This window comes from Aulostomus chinensis, chromosome 1 (assembly GCF_037954235.1).
Source record: "Aulostomus chinensis isolate RoL2024-O1b breed Wild chromosome 1, RoL_Achi_v1.0, whole genome shotgun sequence".
Classification (NCBI taxonomy): Eukaryota; Metazoa; Chordata; class Actinopteri; order Syngnathiformes; family Aulostomidae; genus Aulostomus; species Aulostomus chinensis.
The window spans coordinates 37761218-37778340 of record NC_141320.1 but is presented as its reverse complement, the minus strand read 5'-3'; the positions used below and the strand labels follow the sequence as shown (position 1 = coordinate 37778340).

The window sequence follows — 17123 nt, the reverse complement described above, 5'->3', positions numbered from 1 at the left end:
GAGGGCCTTCTTGGCTCCAGATTGATGGAAATCAAGTGTCTGAGGCTGTTAGCAGCCATGAAGTTGATCTGGTTGGCACTGGTATTTGTTCTTGCTGCAGCTCAGGAGTGATTCAGGAGAAGAGTTTCAGAACAGCCAAGGTTGGGGACTGGAATTTTAGAATTTCCCCTGGAACCAAACAACCTTGGAGGGTAAAACCTCCAATCCTAGCCAATCAGATGCAGCAGAAGAAGAAGCTGACATCTACCCTGACAGTCAGAGCATCAAGTCAAGGAAACATCACCATCTTGTAGTTCCAAACCTTCACCTGTCAGATTCAGCTACTTCTTATTGTGGGACTTTAAACTTGAACACAATGGAATTTGGACAAGGAGTTTTCCTTCCAGTCCAAACATCATCGTCCAGCCTCCAACCAGAGGTCCATCAGTTATCATGGAGCCACAGGTGGAGTCTGGATTCTTTTCTGGAATGAGACGGCAATGACAGTCCTGCCAAGTGACATCACTGACATGACTGGATGACTTCAGTCACATGACTGGATGACTTCAGTCACCTGACTGGATGACTTCAGTCACCTGACTGGATGACTTCAGTCACCTGACTGGATGACTTCAGTCACGTGACTGGATGACTTCAGTCACGTGACTGGATGACAGTGTAGATGCCAATGTAGAGGTTGGGGAAATCGTCTCTGAGAATCCAGCTTGAACCCACAGCCTCCTTGTTTTCCAAAAACCCAAACAGCGACCATCAGTCTCCCTCCAATCCTGTACTTTGGTAAACAACAAAAACAGAGTAAAAGTCTCTGGCAACATATTTGTTTCCTGTAGGGTTTCTTCATGTATGTGTGGTGTACCTGCTTTCCCAGAGGACTGCCATCTTTGTTCTGTGGGCTGACATGTTTTAGTGTCAGCACAGGTCATAGCGCTGAGACTGAACTCTCATTCTCCTCCAAGTAGTATTTCCACCTCACACTCCTGCAGATATTCAAGTGAACAGGGAACACAAATTTATGCTCAACTTCTCCTGTGTATTCATCCACAGTCACTAAACAACAACCAAACCAAACAAAAGGGGTTTGCTAGCATGGCGATCAGCTGTAGTTCACCATCTTATCCAGGTCACATGACTCAGGAGTGGCGTGGCCGTCTGGCAAACAAAGGGTGGCTGGTTTGATCCTCACTTTCTCCAGTGACCATGTCAAAGTGTCCTTGAGTGAGATACTGAACCCCTCAATACTTCTGATGAGTAGGTTGGCTCCTTGCATGGCAGCCTTCAGCATCAGTGTGTGAGTGTGTGAATGAGAGGACATTGTTCAGCTCCTTGAGTGCTGCTGAGGTAGAAAGGCTCTGTACAAACTGAGTCCTTTTACCATTTCTTTCCTGCTTCTAGCAGTGCTGTCGTCACTTCCTGTGACCGTGGAGGAAAGGGGTCCCCCTTCAGAATAAGTTTGATATCATTGTTACTTCCTCTTCAACATGCCTTTAGCAGACCAACTCAGAGAACAGCTCAGTGAGGTAGTGTGGCCGAGCGGTCTAAGGCGCTGGATTAAGGCTCCAGTCTCTGAGGAGGCGTGGGTTCAAATCCCACCACTGCCATCATGTCCCAGGTCACTGGAGAGGTGTGGCAGGTCTCTTACTGCCTCTCTCTTCCACTGAGGTCTTCAAACCTGTGACCAAAAGAAGAACCTTCCTCTGAGTCCACAGACCTGAGCATCGCTGCTCTGACTACCAGGTTACCTCCTGGTTATCAGGGTGAAGTCATGGTGAGGTAGTCAGTTGTTCCTTTGTTTTTTGACAGAGGCTTCATTGTGAATGAAATCATTTTAATTCTTTACTTGAAGTTTCACGCTGTTTCGACCGAAAAAGGCGAGTTCCTGGAGAAGATCTTCCAGGGGTCCAGGTTAAAGCGGTGCCCCAGCTGGCACCAGGCGCTGACCCAGGTCCTGCATGGGAGATACTGTCAGTTCTGTTCTGCCCTGCTCACAACCACAGGCTGGTGTTGAGGCCTGCAGCAACCAGGGCCCCAGTCACCAAGAGTATAAAGGCTGGTCATTGTGGCAGTGGGAGGAGTCAAAATGAAGACAGACCAATGTGAGCAGGACGTTCCTGGAGAAGTCAGAAGAACTTGACCATGTTTCCTACAGTACCCAGGAGGCCTGGTAGTTGTTGAAGGAAGCTCCAAAAGCAAAGAGCAGACAGCAGGATATCAAAAGAAAAGATCCAGACACTAAAACTACAAGTAGAAACAAGAAGAAATACTAAAAGCTTTGGAAAGATACTACAAGGTTGGATATACATTATTATATACACTACTATTCTCATTGACTCCTAAAGAGGGACAGGAAACATTAGAATGTGGATCAGATCAGCTGATTTCAGTGTTGAGTCCATCCCTCCATCCACTTTCTATTCTTATCCTTTAAGGGTCATGGGGGGGGGGGGGGGGGGCGATCCCAGGTGACATTGTTCAAGAGGCAGGGTTCACCCTGGACAGGTCAGAATTCCTGATGATGTCATCAGGGCTTTGACAGTAACTAGAATTCTGTCTTTGATCTCAGGAGGACATGAAAGAAACACAACTGAGGAAAGTAGAAGAGAACATTCAGCTTCATTAGAAACACTTGAACTGTTGAACAGTAGAATTTGTTAGAAACAGTTTACAACACTGAGTGACAGGATTGAAGAGGGAAGGTTTTTCTACTTTAAATTTAATTCTAACTTTAAACTGGAGATGAACATTTTTAGTCGTTCATATTCTAACATACAGAGGAAGTCATGACATTCCCTTTTTTAAAAAAGAAAAAACATGTGAAGCTCGTCCCCCCAGCTCCAGATGGACAGACAGACATGAGAGTGGCCAGGAAGCAAAGAAGTGTTGTGCTCCTCTCCAGTGCTCTGGTGTTGTTGTGTTCTTCTCAGCTCCATCATGAAGACCTGCTGGCACTGGGCGCTGGTGGAAGTTTGCAGCTCTCACTGGAAAGTCCTGAGGCTCCTCCCACTCTGAAGCAGGCAGTTGCTCCCAGCCAGCCCTCACTTTCACTCTCTGGTGTAGGAGTGAAGAACAAAATCAGAATCAAGAACCATCACTCTTTCATTGGGGCTCCTTCCTCCTTGTTCTGATCCAGAAATTCAACAGCTTCTATCATTGATTTGACAGGAAATGTTGATGACACACTGGGATTTTTGTTCTCCTGCTGTCACTGTCAAGTGCAGCTTAACATGAGAGGTAGCAGGATCATTCATGTGTTCATGTTTCCAGCAGACAAGGAGGAAACCTGGGAGGACTTCAGTGACTTTGATCAGTGGTTCTCACTTCATCTTCTCAGTATAAAGTTCAAAGCGAGCTGGCCAGGAGTTGAACCTAGAATCTTCTGATCCGTAGTCAGACGCGTTATCCATTGCGCCACTAGCCCTGTGAAGAAGCTGCTATGTTCATGTGTGCTTGCTTTTACAGAAAATCCCAACAAGGTGGTGGCATTTTCAGGGGACACAATGGTGCAGTGGTCAGCACTGTGGCCTCACAGCAAGAAGGTTCAGCTCTCCTCCTATTTGGTTGCTAGGAACCTGAATCAGTCCTCAGTGGAGCCGTGCTGCTGAGGCTGAGTGAGGCTGAGTGAGGGACTGAGCAGGAGCCAGCAGGTCCAAGCAGGTTCAGGCAAACTCCCCTCGGTCCACCAACATCAAAGCAGAGGAACAGAGTTCATCTAACAAAATGGATTCATATCATCTCCTCTTGGAATGTTCTGGAACTACAAGTACACTTAAAATGGCTGACTTATGACAACAGAAGGAACTTTGAAGTAGATTTGATTTATTTAAGTCAGTGACAGTCATTTTTTCAAGAACTTAGTTCAGGTAACTTGATTGTTTTACTAAGATAAGCTTTAATGTTATACCATTGAAACAAGACCTTCATGTATTTATGATGACATCACCAATAGGAGCCTTCAGTCTGTCAGGGGGTAGAGTTCAGTCACCACCAATGACATCAGAGTCAGAGTTAGAGATCAAAGACAGACATTAAAGTCTCACATTAAAGTCTCTCTTATTAAAAAAATTAAAGTGTTATATCTTTGAAAATATACTGCAATACATGAAATATTATATTTCCATGGATGGTAACCTCGTTCTTATATTCTTTAATATACTGCAATAGTAATGGACCCTCTATGACACTGTAGTGATGAATCTATCAAGGAGTACAAATGATTATAATCAGAGAATTTTGAAGTCAAGTTTGAGATCAGTTTGATCCTCTCTCTCTCTCTCTCTCTGTCTCTCTCTCTCTCTCTCCCTCTGTCTCTCTCTCCCCCCTCTCTCTCCCTGTCTCCCCCCCTCTCTCCCTCTCTCTGTCTCCCCCCTCTCTCCCCCTCTCTCTGTCTACCCCCCTCTCCCTCTCTCTCTCTGTCTCCCCCCTCCCTCTATCTCTCTCTCCCTCTCTCTCTCTGTCTCCCCCCCCTCTCTCTCTCTCTCTCAGGAGCTTTTAAATGAATATTTTAATAAAACAGAACAGGAGACTGAAGAGTGATCACTCAAACCCACAGGCTGAATGGGACATCTCTTAAAAATATTGAACCACTGAGTAAAACCATAGAAGCGCTCCTGTCTAGTCGGTGCTAACAAGTTAGCTGTTGAGTGAGTCCAGCTGTGCTGTCTAGGAATCCTGGTCAAAAGCCTCCACACATCAAACAGCTGGTGTGTTGGTGGATCTGTGGATCCTGCTGGAAGAAGCAGGGTGGAGCTCTGAATGGTTCCTGTCTCAAAGAGCTTCTCTGTGCAGCTCCCATCAGCTCCTAAAAACAGGAAACCAGCAGATTCACTGTTGAACGGTGGCATTAAAATTTTTCCAAAGCTGTCCTGTCCACCATTTGTTGGTGCAAAGACATTTAAAAACACCAGTTGAACATTTTCCAAAGTTGCTCTCACCTTCTTTCAAACACCTGGAATGATTTCCTCCAAACCAAAAGAAACTGGTGAAAAAAACAACAACAAAAACCTCCTGGAGAATCAAACTCCACCGTCTGCTCCAACTGGACTTGGGACTTCAAATGACCCCCATTAAAAGCCTGCCTGCATCCCCATTCACTGACTGTTGTGCTGTGGGTCTCCTGGACAAACATGGCAGGATCCTCTTGATCTCCAGGAGAATAAAAGAGCAGCTCTTTTAGAATGGGTTCTGGCTCCATTCAGGTTTAGAGAGCTGAGACTAAAATCACACATGAATGAAAGAGGGAACCCAACAAAACAAGTCAGCGTGAAAGAGGAGCAGATTTTAAAACTCCTCACCATTTCCACCTCCAGGAGTGAAGCCTCCCAGGACCCAAGAGGCTCCAGCTGGCAGAGCTCTCACTGGTTTCTCCACCACCTCGCTAACCTGAGCTGGAGCATCTGAGAACCAAACAGTGACCCCCTTCACTCCAGAGCCGACTCCACAAACTCTGAGCCCCCACTTTACCCACAGCCAGCAGGACTCCTCAACACTGCATGACACACGACGACTAAATTTAACACTGAAGCGTCTCATCCAGAGATCTGTCACATGAGTCTGCTGTGGAGGGTCAATCTGTCCATCCACATTCAGATCATTAACACAGCGACTCCTAAGCACCAGCAGAGCCTGTTCATCGTCCCTGGGTGGGCTCGAACCACCAGCCTCTCGATTAACAGCCGAGCGCGCTGACCGATTGCACCACAGAGACTCTGAGTCACTGCTTTTCATGAAGAGTTTTCAGGCTAAATTCAGTGTGTGAGGTCCACACTGCACATTTGAGGGACCATGAAGGACAGAGGAGAGTCTGACTGTCATGGTGAAAGCCTTCAGCACTAGAACTGAAACAGCCCCACCATCTTAACCCCCCCAGACCAAACAGGCTTCATCAGAAACAGACACACCTCCTAGAACATCCAGAGATCATCAGTCTGATTAATAGAACATGACAAACAATCAAGAACATGTTATTGTTTGATCAGAAGCTGAAACAATGTTTCTATGTTTGTCTGTTCTGGTCTGAATGAAAGAGGAGGTTTTCTTGGTCATGTGACGTGGATGAGAGTTCAAATAGAACTTCCTGCTTCAACAGGATTTGAGTTTGTTGGGATTTTGTCAAAGACACCAACCAAACCTCTGAGTGGTGCAGATGTCTGCTGACTCCCCAGAGCAGACTGGAGCTCAGCCTCACTCACCTGTGGGAGCCCCAGCAGAGCCACCGTGTGATGGAGTTTCAGTTTAGGATCCAAGGTCCTGGATTGAATTGGTGTTTTGTGTTTTTAGGCCTCCTGGCACCATCAATGGTAGAGCAGAGTGGCGCAGAGGAAGCGTGCTGGGCCCAGAACCCAGAGGTCGATGGATCGAAACCATCCTCTGCTAAAAGAACAAAATAAAATGAACCTGCATCTTTAGAAATGTGTGTCTGTTAAAAAGAGGTTCATAAGGATTCTTCCTTCCTCCACAATCACCAACCATTGTGAGAGTTAACAACAGTCCGCTTTCTGACTGAAGCAAAAGTAGACTTCAAAAGGTTTTTCTGATTCAACATAGCAGCTAAATTTCCATTTCCATTTCCTGAACAGGACAGGTTAAAAAAAAGGGAATGTCATGACTTCCTCTGTATGTTAGAATATGAACGACTAAAAATGTTCATGCCCAGTTTTAAGTTAGAATTAAACTGAAAACACAAAAACCTTCCCTCTTCAATCCTGTCACTCAGTGTTGTAAACTGTTTCAAACTAATTCTACTGTTTAACAGTTCAAGTGTTTCTAATGAAGCTGAATGTTCTCCTCTACTTTCCTCAATTGGGTTTCTTTCATGTCCTCCTGACATCAAAGACAGAATTCTAGGTACAAATAAAAACACTATCAAAGCCTCCTGATGACATCATCATCAATTCTGTCTTTGATCTGTGTCTGTCCAGCCTGTCCTGAGTGGATCCAACAGTTTCCCATGGGTGACACTGTCGTGGTCTCTCTCCTGCTGTCTCCAACTCTCAGAGTGCTTCTACTGGTTTCTCTCCATCGTCCCTGTTGCTAGGCAGAGCACTGGTGAGGACTGAGGCCAGTGATGTCATCACCTCCAGCTGAGACCTGCCAGGTGGTCCTGCTTCATTCAACTCTGCTGCCTCTGCCACTGCCCTGACTGGTGAGGCTGACAGCAGGTTCTCTCTCATCTAAACTCTCTGTTTACAATGGAGGCTGAAATCCTTGTGATTGGTGGTTCAATCATCAGGTCTGTTGAACTCCCAGGTGCCATCACCTGCTGTCTTCCTGGTGCCAAAGTTGTGGACATTATTGAACGTCTCCAGGACTCATCGATCTCCACCCCTCCTGCAGGTTCTCCCTGTCTCTGTGTGGGTTCTCTCTGGTACTCCAGCTTCCTCCCACAGTCCAAAGACATCAAGAGGGTAGTGGTTACCTGGACACTCTAAATGACTGTGAGTGTGAATGGTTGTCTGTCTGTGTGTGTTGGTCCTGGGATGGATTGGTGACCCATCAAGGGTGAACCCAGGGCTGGACTGGCCACCTGGCCGATGCACATCTTCGGGCCGGCCCATAACTGTCATAATTTTTTTTTCAAAAGTGTATAGTTTTTAATCGACAGTAACGGTATCGGAGACGCGAAACGCGGCCCATTGGTTGATTTTCTGGAAGGACATTGGGCTCGTCCAATGAAATCTCTCAGCTCTCTCTCTTTCTCTTAGTCAAGCCATGCTGTTGCAATGGAAGTGGAGGAGTCAGATCAGACAGTTGGAGACTATTTTAGTCGCCCTTCTTCCACACAGAGGACTGATTTTTTAAAGTTTCATCCTCAACAAGATTCCATAAACCCTGTCGTCCAGAGGCTCTTCGTTAGAACGGACGGCACGACGTGGAAATGGCTGACTTATTGTGGTCAACGTCATGCTTTGTTTTGTTTTGTTTGCCCTGCTTTTAGCAAGCCCAGTGATCCAAGTGTCTTCATTAGAGGCCTGACAGACTGGAGGCATGTGCACCAAAGAGTAGAGGAGCATGAGAGAGGCATGGCACAGAGGCAGTGTGCTGAGGCCTATTTTTGAAACTGCTCCAGAGCAAGACTGGCCACCACCTTGAGGGAAGACAGCTGACAGGACACCGTGAGCAGGTTAAGAAGCAGGGCTGGACTGGGACCAAAAAATGGCCCTGGCATTTTTCATCCCTGGCAGCCCTCCATGGTTATTTACACGATATGTGTAAGCACACGCCATACCAGAGGATGTATGCGCACATTTTGAAGTTTCAAAAATTAAAATAAAGTGCAGTATTCTACATGGAAGACAGTAACCATGTTAAAAGAGTGATACTCTTTCACTACTCAGAGACCTTCTTCTTCCACTACACGTTCCAACACCTGACGTCTCTTCTTCCCAGTCCAGCCCTGGAAGAACACGTCGAGTTTTGGAAATTCGTCTGCTTTTCTTCTCCGGTGTCTCTCTTTTTCGGCTCCTCCTTTCTCCTTCCTCTTACTGGGCAACATTCTTCATGGCTTCTGACTGCAAGGCGGCCGCTGAGTGGTGGCACTACAACTGGATGGGTCTGTTTCTCATTTTAACACAAAACAAACTAACCGCTGTTTCTGCGTTTTTACCAGAAATATATATTTTGAAATGCCTGCTCACACCGGCCCATCCGGCTCCATCCACCAAACTTTACACACATAACATAATATAATAATATAATATAATAACCCTAAACACAAGCCCCAAAGCAGTAGTTGTTTTGTTTTTCTTCATAAAGGAGGTGCACTGTCATGACTACGATATCTCTGGCAACAAACATGGAAGGGGCTTTGGGGTCTTGTGTTTCAGCTCTGTAACTTCTGGATGGCTGAAAATGTCAGAATCAGTCCTCTCACTGACATCAACCATTGGTGTGACTTTTGGTGGCTTCAGCTCAAATGAAACCAGGGAAGAGGGGCCAGACTTTGAGGAGCCCCTGAGGGTTAGTGGATGCCCCCGGACCGTGCTTGGGTCCCTTAGCACCTAGATGGCTGAAATTCCCAGCACATGCTACTCTGGGGCATCACACTAAGTGTGTAAAGTTTGGTGGATGTAGCCCAAGTACAAACACCAGAACCCAGATTTGATCCTCAATTCTGCTCCAAAAGGCTCTCGGAGTGCAGAAGTCCCAGACCCTGATTTTGCCCAGTTTCACAAGGGGATAGTTTTTTCTCTTTGAACCTAGGAAGTTGAAATTTGAGTGTGTTGTTCTGTTCTTGAAGGATCGCATCTGTGCTGGTTTGACCCCCCTAAGTCCTTTCTGCTGTCCGTAAAGGGCGTGGCAAAGTCCAGTAAAGTCTTTCAATGAAGCATCATAACTGGTCAAAGTTGCTCCAAATGAGATGAGCTTTCTGGGAGGAGTTCACACCTCTGCCAGAAACCAATATTTAAAATTTTGAAGCCCCACCTCCTTCCTGAAGCCACTTCCTGTTTGGGAGGGGGTTCTAGAATTATTCCACCAGATTAGGATTTCATAAAGTTTCAGGTCTGTACCCACTGGAGAGGCCAATGAGAGCAAAAGAGCAACAGGGTCAAAGGTCAACAGGCCTCGTGTCTCAGCCAGGCCTCAAAGGGTTAAGTGAGCCTTTTGGAGCTCCTTTGAAAAAAGGCCTGACACCAATCTTGTTCAGGACCAACATGAAGAAGGATCTTTGGAACATTTTCACATCTTTAAGACCGCCTTGACTCCTTTTTATAGCAGGAGTCACTGAACAGCACAAAGCTGCTATTGCAGCCATCAGGCCTCATTTCTGATCAATTATTATTGTTGAAACAAAGCTGAATATCAATTATTGATTTTTATTGTCATCATTTTGAACACCTGATGAGAGAAACACAATAAAAACATTTGAAAAGGAAGGATCAGAGTGTTGTTGTACTGCAATACTACAGTACAGCATCAGAGACACTCAGTTAGTGATTGCCTGAATGATTGATTTCCCCAGAAGAGGAACAGCTTTGTTGGAGCAGTAAAAATACACACATCAGAACGACAAAGTTACATTGGAAAAGAAACTACATGACATTACCAGCACAACATCTGAAGAACAGTTAGGATCAATTTAACTGGTCAGATAGTTAGGATTTCTTTAATGATATCCTTGATGAACCCAGACATCAGAGTGGTTTGTTCCCCTCAATCATAAATCTGTAAATACAGCGTGAAGTGATGGAACTAAAAGGCCACCTCTGAGTGCAGGAGTGAGCCTCTGTGACGGATGTGACGTCAGCAGACCGCCATTAGTTTGAGTCATTGTTTATATTCTTAATGCTGATTGGTCGATCTATAATGGTGACAAATGGACTTCGTAGGTAGAATAAACATCCAGAAATTAAATGAATTTGTAGATTGTCTTATTAATCAAAAGATGAAGTATTAAAAATATTTGTTTTTTTTCCTCGGAGTGAGCGACAACTACCGGATTTTCTCACAGAAGAACGGGGGAGGGGGGGGGGACTTCCACGGAAGCGGATGTTTGTAATTCCTGGGGCACTAAAATCCATTTCATATTATTCTTTATTGAACAGCGAATATTATGGAAATAAAATTTATATTTCTCGCCAGAAATGTCCTTAAAATGCTTTTTAAAAATCAAACCTATCTTGAAATGACACTCGTCCATAATGGCTTCCTTAGCAACCAACATAGCAACAGTAGAAATGTGACACTGTAACGACTCTCTTCTGAGAGGTGAAAGATTCACCGTAATAACGAACAAACCAAAGATTAAACACAAGAACTGAGCAAAGATTATGACAAAATGCATATTTCTCTCTAGAAATGTCATCAGAATGCTTTATTAAATCAAAACTATCTTGGAAGAAGGCACTTTCCTCCGACAATGACAGGAGCGGCTGCCATGTTTTTGTTTTGAGAGGCCCGCATGAAAGAGTCACATGACCTACCAGCGCTCCAATAGAAAAGAAGAGGGGAAAAAAACGTACACATTTCACAATTTTTTGGCCTTTATGGTAGAACTGATAGGTTTTGACCTGTGGACAAACGGAGCCTTTTCACGTTTTGACATGAGACTGGGTTGTCAAAAGCAAAGACCAGACAGCAGGACATCAAAAGAAAAGATCCAGACACTAAAACTACAAGTAGAAACAAGAAGAAATACTAAAAGCTTTGGAAAGATACTACAAGGTTGGATATACATTATTATATACACTACTATTCTCACTGACTCCTAAAGAGGGACAGGAAACATTAGAATGTGGATCAGATCAGCTGATTTCAGTGTTGAGTCCATCCCTCCATCCACTTTCTGTTCTTATCCTTTAAGGGTCATGGGGGGGGGAGGGGGCGATCCCAGGTGACATTGTTCAAGAGGCAGGGTTCACCCTGGACAGGTCACCAGTCCATCAGGAGAAATGAGGTGGACGGTATCATGCAACCTAAACTAAAACATTAGTCAGATCAAATTCAGATTAAAGCAAGAGTCTCCAGATCAAAGTCAGAATTCCTGATGATGTCATCAGGGCTTTGACAGTAGCTAGAATTCTGTCTTTAATCTCAGGAGGACATGAAAGAAACACAATTGAGAAAAGTAGAAGAGAGCATGGCAGCATGATGGTGCAGTGGTGAGCACTGTGGCCTCACAGCAAGAAGGTTCTGGGTTTGAGTCCAGGCTCGGGTGGGGAATCCCTCTGTGTAGAGCCTGCATGTTCTCCCCATGAATGCGTGGGTTCTCTCTGGTACTCCGGCTCCTTCCCACTGTCCAAAGACATGTAATTGGGGACGAGGCTGAATGGACACTCTAAATTGACTGTAGATGTGAGTGTGACTGGTTGTTTGTCTCTGTGTGCTGACCCTGTGATGGACTGGTGACCTGTCCAGGGTGAACCCCACCTCTGGCCCGTAGATGCTGGGATAGGCTCCACCCCCCTCGACCATAAATGTGGGTGTTTTGTTAATTGCATGCCACATGAAATTATTAGTGGTCAGTTTTCTAGCGACTGTCTCACAGTGGCAAGACAAGAACACTTCTACTTTTGATGATGACAGTTTGTTCAACACTAAACTTCATCCAGTCCCATGTTGTCAAACACTGGAACCTCCACAGCACCTGAACAGGGACTTGAACCCTGGACCCTCAGATTAAAAGTCTGATGCTCTACCCTCTGAGCTCCTCAGGCTCTTTCTACAGCATTGAGACAGGAACAGAAACACCTGTGAAGGTCAAACTGATGCTTTCTTGACTTGTTCAGTCCTCCATGTTGAAGTCCACCATGCTTTTGACTGGCTCTGATTCTCTGTGGCAAAATCCAACAAGAGGCTCCAAAAATGTCCTGAATGTCTCAAGAATGCACAGGACAAGATGTTAGTTTCCTTCATGTCTGCAGTTCCTCCACTGGAAAGTAAAGTCAATGCTGCTCCTCTGCTGAAACCTGGGATCGGACCAGGGACCTTTAGATCTTCAGTCTAAGGCTCTCCCATCTGAGCTGGTTCAGTTCTGAGTGAGGGCCCTGCTTCTCTCATTTATAATCTCTTCCACTCTCACTGGACCTTAGAGAGGATTGGAGCTTCTGAAGTCCTGACACATTGAACAGTTCTCCAGGACCATTTTTGATGGATGTCTGGATCACACCAGCCTTTTTTGTTTGTCTTCTTCCAGTGTCCTCAACATTGTGTGAGCCAATAATTCCACATCTGTACCAGACACACCTCTGGTTGGTGGGTTTATGGATCTTTCTGTTCTAACAGTGTCTTTTATCTTGCTTTTATCTTTTCTATCTTTTCTTTGTATCTGCATTCTGTGGTGCACGGTGGCTCTGGAAGAGCGCTCTAACTATTGTCACTGTACCCCCCCTCCCGTACAACGAAAATAAAAGATTCTGATTCTGACACACACACACACACACACACACACACGTGTATCAACATGATGTTCCGAATGTTTCACTGTCTGTGGTTGTCCAGCTCTCCTTGTCTCTTCACTGTCATTGTCAGAACTCGGAGCAGTCTTCCTCTCCAGGTGATGTCTCTGAGTGATGATGATTGCTGTCTGTTCAACCAGCTTCATTTGTTGATATCTGAGAAGGACTGAAGACAGCAAAGTGTGCTGATTGGCCAACAACCCCTCACAGGTCAAAGGTCACTGCTCTGAGGCGGACCAGTTTACTGTAACAGTGGTGGCACCATCCACTGCTGGCGCTCTCTTCAGTGCTTCTTGTTTCTGCCCTTTGTGTGTGAGCTCCTAGAGCAGCTGGTCCGGCTCCTCCCCCTTTTCTTTTCTATTCCTCTAATTTATTTTTTGATTTTCTATTTTTGTAATTCATCATCGATCTCGGCTCACGGTCGCTACACTCTTGACCTCCTGTGAGCCTTGAAGAGAGAGAAGCCACCTTTGTGTCGGAGAAGAGCAGCTTAGTCCAGGCAGCCAGCAGCCTGAGACCAGAGGGTAGCCCATCAACGCGCTTCCCTTCTTCATCGAGCGAATCTCAGCGGGAGCCACGGTCGACGAGGTGGAGGCTTTGGAGGCCGTCCTCCCACCAGTTCGTTGGAGAGGCGTCGTACATCGATGGGAGAATCCAACTGAGAACGTAAGCCGGTTACGTTGGTTTTCACCGATTCAGGCCTGGACTCCTGTCTCGCTGCCAAACTCCGCCTGACTCCGTAGAGCTGGTCAGCCTCCACTCAGTCCTCTTCATTTGGTTGGAGGTCACTATCGTTCATCCTACACACCTTTCCACCTGCCTCTTAGCCGTCTACTTGAAGCTCAGATAAATCCAGGCTAATTCATACCTGCTACTCAATATGGGCCTTAATTACTCTGCTGGAATTATCACTCTGTCTTAAGGGTTTCTTAATTGTATTAAATCCTCTTTAATTTCCAAGAAGTCTTCCAACTCATTCATTCATGCAAGCCACTGATCCACAAGACCTCATTGATGAGCTTCAACCTGAGACTGATTGTTTCTCGTTGGACGAGACACCCATTCAATGAGACTCATTGTCAGTCCATTGAAATCTACTGGTGTTCCTGGTGAGTTGATTTAACAACATGAGCTGACAGAATCTACGTTCAGGTAGGAACCACCACATCCAGGGTTCTGGACCTTTGAGCAGGCAGAGCCATCAAAGTAGCAGACTAAGCTAGCAGACATTAGCATTGAGAAGAAACTGATACCTGAGCCTACTTTTGGGTCTGGTCAGGTGATGACACAATAATATGACATCATTGTCAGACAGACGCCTGCTCAACACTGACCAAACGCCGCCCTATTGCATTGTGGGAAATTTCTGCTTGGCTCCCGTCCATCAAAACACACAAAGAAATTTCTCCAGAATCAGTATGGATAGTGGATACAATTGAGTCCACACTGGTTTTTCATTCTGAGTCGGGTGCAGGTGTGGAATTTCAGACACAGTCTGTGTTTGTGTTGTTCATTCAGTGATTTTTCTTACAATTCCCAATCAAAGCCCCACATTGCTAATGAACTCAAAATGATGCTAACAGTAATGTAGTGATAGTTGCTAATAAACTAAGTGATGCTGACAGTCATGTAGTAAGAGTTTCAAGTAACCTAAAAATGATGCAGACAGTAATGTAGTAAGAGTTGCTAATAACCTCAAAGTAATGCGACAGTGATTTCAGAAGAATTGCTAATGATCTCAAAATGATGCGACAGTGATGTAGTAAGAATTGCTAATGAACTCAAAATGATGCTAACATTGATGGAGTGAAAGTTTCGAAAAACCTCAAAGTGATGCTGACAGTCATGTAGTAAGAGTTGCTACGAACCTTAAAATAATGCATCAGTAAAGTAGTAAGAGTTGCTTCAAACCTCCAAATAATGTGACAGTGATGTCAGAAGAATTGGTAATGATCTCAAACTGATGGGACAGTGATGTCGAAAGAATTGCTAATGAACTCAAAATGATGCTAACAGTAATGTAGTGAAAGTTTATAATAACCACAAGTGATGCTGACAGTCATTTAGTTAGACTTGCTACAAACCTCAAAATAATGCGAAAGTGATGTCGGAAGAATTGCTTATGAACTCAAAATGATGCTGACAGTAATGGAGTGAACGTTTCGAATAACCTCAAAGTGATGCTGACAGTCATGTAATAAGAGTTGCTACGAACCTCAAAATAATGCAACAGTAATGTAGTACGACTTGCTACGAACCTCAAAATATTGCGACAGTGATGTCGGAAGAATTGCTAATGAACTCAAAATGATGCTAACAGTAATGTAGTGATAGTTCCTAAGAAACTCAGTGATGCTTAAAGTAATGTAGTAAGAGTTTCGAACAACCTCAAAGTGATGCTGACAGTCATTTAGTAAGAGTTGCTAATGAACTCAATATAATGCTACAGTGATGTCGTGAGAATTGGTCAACAACTCAAAATGATGCTAACAGTAATGTGGTGATAGTTGCTAATGAACTCAAAATGATGCTAACAGTAATGTAGTGAAAGTTTCGAACAACCTCAAAGTGATGCTGACAGTCACGTTGTAAGAGTTGCAACGAACCTCAAAATGATACGACAGTGATGGAGTAAGAATTGCTAATGAAATCAAAATAATGCGAACAGTAATGTAGTGAAAGTATCCAATAAACTCAAAATGTACTGACAGTCATGTAGAAAGAGTTGCTACAAACCTTAAAATAATGCAACAGTAATGTAGTAAGAGTTACTACGAACTTCAAAATGATGTGACAGTGATGTAGTAAGAATTGCTTATGATCTGAAATGATGGGACAGTGATGTAGTGAAAGTTGCGTGTAACCTAAAAATGATGCTGACAGTAATGTAGTAAGAGCTGCTGATAACCTCAAAATAATGCTACAGTGATGTCGGAAGAATTGCTAATGATCTCAAAATGATGCGACAGTGATGGAGTAAGAATTGAAAATAAACTCAAAATGATGCTAACAGTAATGTAGTGAAAGTTTTGAATAACTTCAAAGTGATGCTGACAGTCATGTGGTTTGAGTTGCGAGTAAATTAAAAATGACGCTGACAGTGATGTCGGAAGAATTGCTAATGAACTCAAAATGATGCTAACAGTAATGTAGTGAAAGTTTATAATAACCACAAGTGATGCTGACAGTCATGTAGTAAGTGTTGCTATGAACCTCAAAATAATGCGACAGTAATGTAGTAAAAGTTGCTACGAACCTCAAAATATTGCGACAGTGATGTTGGAAGAATTGCTAATGAACTCAAGATGATGCTAACAGTTATGTAGTGATAGTTGCTAAGAAACTCAGTGATGCTTAAAGTAATGTAGATAGAGTTTCGAACAACCTCAAAGTGATGCTGACAGTCATTTAGTAAGAGTTGCTAATGAACTCAATTTAATGCTACAGTGATGTCGTGAGAATTGCTCAAAAACTCAAAATGATGCTAACAGTAATGTAGTGATAGTTGCTAATAAACTCAAAGTGATGCTGACAGTCATGTAGCAAGAGTTGCTACGAACCTCAAAATAATGTGACAGTGACGTCAGAAGAATTGCAAAAGATCTCAAAATGATGCGACAGTGATGTAGTAAGAATTGCTAGTGAACTCAAAATGATGCTAACAGTAATGGAGTGAAAGTTTCGAATAACCTCAAAGAGATGCTAACAGTAATGTAGTAAGAGTTGCTACGAACCTCAAAATATTTTGACAGTAATGTAGTAAGAGTTGCTACGAACCTCAAAATATTGCGACAGTGATGTCGGAAGAATTGCTAATGAACTCAAAATGATGCTAACAGTAAAGTAGTGATAGTTGCTAATCAACACAGTGATGTTGACAGTGATGTAGTAAGTGTTTCGAACAACCTCAAAGTGATGCTGACAGTCATGTAGTAAGAGTTGCTACGAACCTCAAAATAATGCGACAGTAATGTAAAAGTTGCAACGAACCTCAAAATATTGCGACAGTGATGTCGGAAGAATTGCTCATGAACTCAAGATGATGCTAACAGTAATGGAGTGAAACTTTCGAATAACCTCAAAGTGATGCTGACAGTCATGTAGTAAGAGTTGCTACGAACCTTAAAATAATGCAACAATAATGTAGTAAGAGTTGCTACGAACCTCAAAATATTGCGACAGTGATGTCAGAAGAATGGCTAAAGATCTCAAAATGATGTGACAGTGATGTCA

The 17123-nt window shown here is 44.0% G+C and overlaps 1 non-coding gene across 1 annotated transcript; it reads left to right on the top strand.

Annotated features, from left to right (window-relative positions):
* Positions 1-1516: 1516 nt before the first annotated feature.
* Positions 1517-1598, top strand: trnal-aag (transfer RNA leucine (anticodon AAG)). Its single transcript has one exon. It is a non-coding gene; the product is annotated as a tRNA-Leu (tRNA).
* Positions 1599-17123: the final 15525 nt, after the last annotated feature.